Genomic DNA, 8,975 nt, shown 5'->3' with positions numbered 1-8,975 from the left:
AGGTGCAGAGAGCAGCGTTCCGCTCGGGTCGGCTGCTCGACTGCGAGTGACAAAATAGCTCAGTTTTTTTTTTTACTTTATTGTTATTTTAAAACCTGTACACCAGGCAGGCTGTCAGCAGCACACTACGCTGCTCTTCAGCCATAGAATATACAAGGAGCAAAAACAGTGAGAAGACACGTAAGTCACAGAACGGTGGGCAAGAAAACAGGAGACACATAGAGACAAAACGGAGCCGTTCACACTCGTCGAGAATCCACACTGCTAGCTGATGAGACGACGCACAGACGCTGAAGATGACGATGGCACTGGTGAACGATGGAGTGGACGGTGAACACTGAAAAATAGCTCAGCCTCTCTTGCCAATATGAAGCAGCCAGTAACATAATACTGTACGAGTACAATGGTTATAACATTGAATCTACAGAACTTTTTCCATGGTACGTTAATTTAGATGCATGTACATTGTTAATAACAGCAATTCAGCATATTGGTTTTACTATATTTGCAATTTAGATCTGTCTGAAGTCGCACAGGGATTAGTACCCTCTACATCCGTAACTGAACGGCAAGTCACACCAACTATCCATCTTGCTGACATTTGGCGGCGTCTATGAACTATCCATCAGATAAGAGGAACCACATACCTCGTCGCAATGATAAAATAAAGAGAAAAATAGTACAAAAGATAAAAACATTTAAATGAAATAAATTCTATTAGTCGCAGCATACAGCATGTGCCTCCTTGTGTTTTGTAAATATTTTTAAAGAAGGTTTTACCAGTCTGTCGTTACCTATGTGTTTTAAAGAATAGCAAAACAATTGGCTCACAAGGCATCTTTGTTTCTCCCCTCTCCCCCACCTCACACTTCTTCCCCTCTTGGCAGGTCCCCGGACTCGCACACGCTACGTGGACATTCGCGCGCCGGAGATCATCGCCATCAGTGTCTCGTGTGTGCCGTCGTGTTTAGTGTTCAGTGTTCACCGTCGCACTCCATCGTTCACCTGTGCCATCGTCATCTTCAATGTTAGTGCATCGTGACAACAGTTTGTAGTGTGGATTATCGGCGAGTGTGAACGGCTCCGTGTTTGTCTTTATGTGTCTGCTATTTTATTACCCACCGTTACGTCACATCTGTGTATTCTTTCTGTTGTTTATTTATCTACTCTATGGCTGAAGAGCGGCGTAACGTGCTGCTGACAGCCTGCCTGTTTGTACGGGTTTGAAACTAACAGTAAAGGAAAAAAAAAGCTCACAAGGCGTGAATCTGGAATTTTTTACATCTTCTATGTTTACTGTTCAATGTAGCGATAAATCAGACAGAAACGTAAATAATTTACTTGTATTTTATTTTGTGTTATTCCTATGCAAATTTGAAGCTTTTTAGTAGAGAATATAACTGCCTTTCTTTGAGTGTTACATATTATGTAGTTCATATGGAGGGCACCATACAATCAACCGATTTAACATTTATGTTAATGATATGCCAGTCATCCCACACCACCACCTGTCTCACTACGCCGATGATACAGCGCACTATACGAGCGGCTGCAACACGGACCAGCTCACTGCTTGCCTCCAGTAGTGGGTGGACACGTCAGTGACCTGGTGTCGTTCAAACATGATTGCTCTCAATGCCACCAAAACTATGGCAGTGTACTTCACCAAACGGCGACCAATCCTCCACCACAACATCACTATTGCAGGCGTCTGGGTCCCATGGTCCCCTGATACCAAATATCGAGGTGTCCAGATGGATGAAAAACTGCTCTTCCATCGACATGTAGAATACATCACCCAAAAACGACAAAGCTGATAAAAGCGTTGTATCAATGTTCAACGGCATGGAACTGAACCTAGTAACCAAGCTCCGACTGTACCGCATGGTTGTCCACCCTTCCCTCACATATGGCTCCACTGCGTGGGCCATTATAAGTGCTTCCTGGATGCAGACCCTCTAGCGCCTGCAAAATAAAGTGCTTCGGTGGAGCCTTCATGCCCCTCCCCTGCCAAGGGTAGCTACCCTCCGCGAGGAAACAAATATGGTAACTCTGAAGGCGTCCATTCGAGAGAAGACATGGCGTCTCTATGACAAAGTGGATGACCTGTGCGACATGGTCACTGGCTTACAAAACTTTGGCACCACGAGTCCCTGGCTCTGGCACCAGCATCCTGTTCCTTTCACCGTCCTTGAGGAATCAGATTCAGAACATGGCAAACGATAGCTCTGTTACGGCCACTAATGAAGTGTCAGTCTTGATACGATCACTCGATATGTGTTGACCATCATACGACCACCACTGTCATTACCTATGTAGTTTTGATACCTGTTGCCTGCTACCTTGAACTTCCACCGCCGGAGGGTGTTATGGGACTTCAAGAGTGTCTGTGAATTCCTAAGGGACCAAACTGCTGAGTTCATCGGTCCCTAGACTTACACATTACTTAAACTAACTTACACTAACAAGGGAACCTCCCCATCGCACCCCCCTCAGATTTAGTTATAAGTTGGCACAGTGGATAGGCCTTGAAAAACTGAACACAGATCAATCGAGAAAACAGGAAGAAGTTGTGTGGAACTATGAAAAAAATTAGTAAAATATACAAACCGAGTAGTCCATGCGCAACATATGCAACATCAAGGAGTATCCAGCATAAGGAGCGCCGTGGTCCCGTGGTTAGCGTGAGTAGCTGCGGAACGAGAGGTCCTTGGTTCAATTATTGCCTCGAGTGAAAATTTTACTTTCTTAACTCTCGCAAAGTTATGATCTGTCCGTTCGTTCATTGACGTCTCTGTTCACTGTAAGAAGTTTAGTATATGTGTTTTGCGACCGCATCGCAAAACCGTGCGATTAGTAGACGAAAGGACGTGCCTCTCCAATGGGAACCGAAAACATTTGATCGCAAGATCATAGTTCAACCGATTCCTCCACAGGAAAACATCTGATATATTCTATACGACACTGGTGACGGCATGTGCGTCACATGACAGGAATGTATTGTCGACCCACCTAACTTGTACACTTAGGGAATGGGTAAAAAGATTCTTCTACCTTGCCCGATTTAGGTTTTCTTGTGGATGTGATAATCACTCCGAAAAAAATGATGAAAACATAAGAGTTTGTCACATAAACTGAAAATTTAAACTTTTCACTCGAGGGAAGACTCGAACCTAGGATCTCTCGTTTGGCAGCTGCTCTCGCTAACCACGGGACCACGGCGCTCCGTAACACCCAGCGTCCTTGATGTTGCCTGTCTTCGCTTGAACTACTCAGTTTGTATATTTTACTAATTTTTTTCATAGTTCCACACAACTTCTTCCGGTTTTCTCGATTGATCTGTGTTCAGTTTTTCAAGGCCTAACCACTGTGCCAACTTATAACTAAATCTGAGGGGGATGCGATGGGGAGGTTCCCTTGTAAGAACAACACACACACCCATGCCCGAGGGAGGACTCGAACCTCCGGCGGGAGGGGCCGCACAATCCGTGACATCATACCTTAGAACAAGCGGCCACTCCGCGCGAATGGACTTCAAGTGCCACGTCACACCTTCAACGTGCACTCCAATGATGTCATTGGAATGGCATCATTGCAGGATAGAACAAATTTACCCTTACACCAAGACAGTAAGACTGTGATACACTGGTGACGCTGTACCTCAATCTACCACAAAAAAGTCAAGCGATGTGTTCTCCGCAAAGCCTACCTTCATTATATAGAGTAGTTTTCAACGAAATGTGACAGAAGCCCGAACAAGAGTGGACTGACGTACTAGGAGATGCAGTGATACTATGATATAGTGGTATGTAATCTATGTATAAGTGATGTAGGTTATGCCACAAGTTGTATCTTTTTACACCATCGACTGATTATGTAGTTCTTGTATTTTTTAGCATTGATAATGGCTAGGCGCTAGCTTAAAACTAGATTTGCTTAATAAAACCCGAAAGAAAAGGACGACTGATTGCTGTGCTCCATCAATTTCAACGTGTAACTTACTTTCTGAAGCCCATGGGTATTACTTCACTCAGAACACAGCGTCAGAAAACGAAGAAATAAAAGAAGGAGGGAACTGGAACTTCGATTGGCAGGGTCACATTTTATAACTCTACGTCGGAAATACCGAGTAGCTTAAAAATTTATTTTCGTCTCATGAGATTCGTCATTTGACAGGTTTCGTGTTAAAGAGTTAAACATCGCAGAGCTGACTTCCTTCTCTGGTAGAGGATAATGACCTTTCTAGTCTACAGTTAGCATAAGACCCCTTGAACTTTGGATTCAAGCGAACAGTTTCAGCGTCGCGACTATCGCCGTTCGAATCAGTGAGCAACGCTTGACGGGATTGAGTTGGAAGTTTCTGTCACTGATTAAATTCAAAGCGAGCTAACACTACATACACCAGTCTCTCATAATATGCTGAGGGTATATTGCATACTTCGGAAAAGAGGAGTGATGTGGAATCGACCAAGAGGTGCAGTTAACGCGACAAACATTACGCCAAGAGAAAACTTCGAAAGAGAAAATAAACGTTAGAATTCAAGAAACGTTACCTAAAAAGTGTGGAAGTGGTAGCGAATAGGCATCCTACTCCTCTGTTGTTACACTGAATAGTGCGTATTCTGGAGGTGAAATACGGCTGTTTCGTGACAGTGTCCGCATATGAAATGTAATTTTTGTTGTTACAGATAAAACTAAAACCATTTTCATAATTTGCTTTTGCTGCTCTTGCGTTAACCGCGTTTGCAGATAAAATTACTGGATATATGGTATGCCTGTTATGCAAAACCACTGCTTTTTCGTGTAGACCCAAAAATGTTTCAGCACCTTCGTGCCACAGTTTCTGGGTTTTCTTTACTCAAATCTGTAAAATGTGAAATTAAGCAATAATTAATCTACGAAAATTAGGCCAAAAAACAGTTTTTGTTTGTTGTTGACGTTATCACAATGTTACATTATAGAGTTATGCAGGACGCTGCGTACTTTATCGGGCACAGGTAGCTTGTCATCTGCCAGTAAATGATGTTAATGTGAATTTGGTTGTCACTTTAACACATCATTTTATATCTAAACGTAATTTTGTTGTACGCAGGAGAGCTTCTGTGAAGTTTGGGAGGTAGGAGACGAGGTACTGGCAGAAGTAAAGCTGTGAGGACGGGGTGTGAGTTCTGCTTGGGTAGCTCAGTTGGTAGAGCGCTTGCCCGCGAAAGGCAAAGGTCCCGAGTTCGAGTCTCGGTCCAGCACACAGTTTTAATCCGCCAGGAAGTTTCGAGGATATTTCGCCTTCATCAAACTCCTTATGCTGCAGTCAGCATTTCACACTTTCATTCGCAGCCCCGACTCTGGACCAACACCGACTGCCTTTGCTGCTTTCGCAGCTCCTGTACCCGTTACACGTATCTTGGGCTCTGTTCTCTTTTGACTGGCTGTCTCATAAACAACCACAGCGACGAGCTCTCATTGGAGACTCAATTCCGTGCTAACCAGCCCCCTCCCCCCCCCCCCCCCTTCTTGCTCCACGCAGATGAATTCCTTGTTACAACTGAGGCCTGACAACCGCAGCTTTTACAGTTAATTCGTAAGTAACCCTCAACAGCTGCCAAAATACTTCTCTCTGTGTTTTCAGAATAGCCCCGGACCTCCAAAAGCCGCTATAGTTCCATAACAAATCCCGGGGTCGCGTAGGCGTCGTGACAAAAGTTTCTGACATCGGTTTAACTTTGCTGTGTGCGGCGTTTGTTAGCTGCAGACACACCTCCGTTCCGCGTTTGCAAAATAGCCTCAGAGTTCCCAGGACTGCTGTGGCTACATAATAGTTCCAGGGGTTGCAAAGACGCCGTGGCAAACATTTCTGAGATCTCGTTAAATTTGCTGTGTCCAGCGCTCCCAGGGCCCTCTCCCGAGCGTGCGGCAAGCCACCCTCTCTCTCTCTCTCTCTCTCTCTCTCTCTCTCTCTCTCCGGAAACCGTTATTCAGAGTTATTCTCCTCTCGCGACCGAGGTAACAGGTTTCCCGACTTCTCCCTTTACATGTCGTTAGTGCCAGAAATATAAAAACCGCAAGTGCCATTCGTTGTAACAAGTGAAGTATCTGTCTCTTTCTGATCTTTGCATATGGAAGGAAATAAACTGCCATATACTAGTATACGAGTGGATATGATTAAAGTACAGCTACTTAAAGGGGTCCAGTGAGGTCTGTACTTATTTATTGGCAGCGTAACTCGGTAGATATTCTAATGCGTTAATGTGGAACCGATTTAAGCAGAAAAAAGATAGTTCCAGTTTTGGATATCGTGTTTACACCACTGGCCATTAAAACTGCTACACCAAGAAGAAATGCAGATGATAAACGGGTATTCATTGGACAAATATATTATACTAGAATTGACATGTGATTACCTTTGTCACGCAGTTTGGTGCATAGATCCTGAGAAATCAGTACTCAGAACTACCACCTCTGGCCGTAATAACGGCCTTGATATTCCTGGGAATTGAGTCAAACAGAGCTTGGATGGCGTGTACAGGTACAGCTGCCCATGCAGCTTCAACACGATACCACAGTTCATCAAGAGTAGTGACTGGCGTATTGTGACGAGCTAACTGCTCGGCCACCGTTAACCATACGTTTTCAGTTGGTGAGAGATCTGGAGAATATGCTGGCCAGGGCAGCAGTCGAACATCTTCTGTATCCAGAAAGGCCCATACAGGACCTGCAACATGCGGTCGTGCACTATCCTGCTGAAATGTAGGGTTTCGCAGGTATCGAATGAAGGGTAGAGCCACGGGTCGTAACATAGCTGAAATACACTCCTGGAAATGGAAAAAAGAACACATTGACACCGGTGTGTCAGACCCACCATACTTGCTCCGGACACTGCGAGAGGGCTGTACAAGCAATGATCACACGCACGGCACAGCGGACACACCAGGAACCGCGGTGTTGGCCGTCGAATGGCGCTAGCTGCACAGCATTTGTGCACCGCCGCCGTCAGTGTCAGCCAGTTTGCCGTGGCATACGGAGCTCCATCGCAGTCTTTAACACTGGTAGCATGCCGCGACAGCGTGGACGTGAACCGTATGTGCAGTTGACGGACTTTGAGCGAGGGCGTATAGTGGGCATGCGGGAGGCCGGGTGGACGTACCGCCGAATTGCTCAACACGTGGGGCGTGAGGTCTCCACAGTACATCGATGTTGTCGCCAGTGGTCGGCGGAAGGTGCACGTGCCCGTCGACCTGGGACCGGACCGCAGCGACGCACGGATGCACGCCAAGACCGTAGGATCCTACGCAGTGCCGTAGGGGACCGCACCGCCACTTCCCAGCAAATTAGGGACACTGTTGCTCCTGGGGTATCGGCGAGGACCATTCGCAACCGTCTCCATAAAGCTGGGCTACGGTCCCGCACACCGTTAGGCCGTCTTCCGCTCACGCCCCAACATCGTGCAGCCCGCCTCCAGTGGTGTCGCGACAGGCGTGAATGGAGAGACGAATGGAGACGTGTCGTCTTCAGCGATGAGAGTCGCTTCTGCCTTGGTGCCAATGATGGTCGTATGCGTGTTTGGCGCCGTGCAGGTGAGCGCCACAATCAGGACTGCATACGACCGAGGCACACAGGGCCAACACCCGGCATCATGGTGTGGGGAGCGATCTCCTACACTGGCCGTACACCACTGGTGATCGTCGAGGGGACACTGAATAGTGCACGGTACATCCAAACCGTCATCGAACCCATCGTTCTACCATTCCTAGACGGGCAAGGGAACTTGCTGTTCCAACAGGACAATGTACGTCCGCATGTATCCCGTGCCACCCAATGTGCTCTAGAAGGTGTAAGTCAACTACCCTGGCCAGCAAGATCTCCGGATCTGTCCCCCATTGAGCATGTTTGGGACTGGATGAAGCGTCGTCTCACGCGGTCTGCACATCCAGCACGAACGCTGGTCCAACTGAGGCGCCAGGTGGAAATGGCATGGCAAGCCGTTCCACAGGACTACATCCAGCATCTCTACGATCGTCTCCATGGGAGAATAGCAGCCTGCATTGCTGCGAAAGGTGGATATACACTGTACTAGTGCCGACATGGTGCATGCTCTGTTGCCTGTGTCTATGTGCCTGTGGTTCTGTCAGTGTGATCATGTGATGTATCTGACCCCAGGAATGTGTCAATAAAGTTTCCCCTTCCTGGGACAATGAATTCACGGTGTTCTTATTTCAATTTCCAGGAGTGTATAACGTCCACTGTTCAAGGTGCCGTCAATGCGAACAAGAGGTGACCGAGACGTGTAGCCAATGGCACCCCATACCATTACGCCGGGTGATAAGCCAGTATGGTGATGACGAATACACGCTTCCAATGTGCGTTCACCGCGATGTCGCCAAACACGGATGCGACCATCATGATGCTGTAAACAGTACCTGGATTCATCCGAAAAAATGACGTTTTGCCATTCGTGCACCCAGGTTCGTCGTTGAGTACACCATCGCAGGCGCTCCTGTCTGTGATGCAGCGTCAGGGGTAACCGCAGCCATGATCTCCGAGCTGATAGTCCATGCTGCTGCAAACGTCGTCGAACTGTTCATGCGGATGGTTCTTGTCTTGCAAACGTCCCCATCTGTTGACTCAGGGATCTGTTACAGCCATGCGGATAAGATGCCTGTCATCTCGACTACTAGTGATACGTGACTGTTGGGATCTAGCACGGCGTTCCGTATTACCCTCCTGAAACCACCGATTCCATATTCTGCTCACAGTCAGTGTATCTCGACCAACGCGAGCAGCAATGTCGCGATACGATAAACCCCACTCGCGATAGGCTACAATCCGACCTTTATCAAAGTCGGAAACGTGATGGTACGCATTTCTCCTCCTTACACGAGGCATCACAACAACGTTTCACCTGGCAACGCCGGTCAACTGCTGCTCGTGTATGAGAAATCGGTTGGAAACTTTCCTCATGTCAGCACGTTGTAGGTGTC

At 47.1% G+C, this 8,975-nt stretch overlaps 1 non-coding gene across 1 annotated transcript; it reads left to right on the top strand.

Annotated features, from left to right (window-relative positions):
* The first annotated feature begins 5,169 nt into the window (after positions 1 to 5,169).
* Trnas-cga (transfer RNA serine (anticodon CGA)) lies at positions 5,170 to 5,244 on the top strand. Its single transcript has one exon. It is a non-coding gene; the product is annotated as a tRNA-Ser (tRNA).
* The last annotated feature ends 3,731 nt before the right edge of the window (positions 5,245 to 8,975 follow it).

The sequence above is a fragment of the Schistocerca serialis genome, unplaced genomic scaffold (genome assembly GCF_023864345.2).
Source record: "Schistocerca serialis cubense isolate TAMUIC-IGC-003099 unplaced genomic scaffold, iqSchSeri2.2 HiC_scaffold_1251, whole genome shotgun sequence".
Classification (NCBI taxonomy): domain Eukaryota; kingdom Metazoa; phylum Arthropoda; class Insecta; order Orthoptera; family Acrididae; genus Schistocerca; species Schistocerca serialis.
The sequence above is the reverse complement of the archived record's forward strand: the minus strand, read 5'-3'. Positions and strand labels throughout refer to the sequence as shown.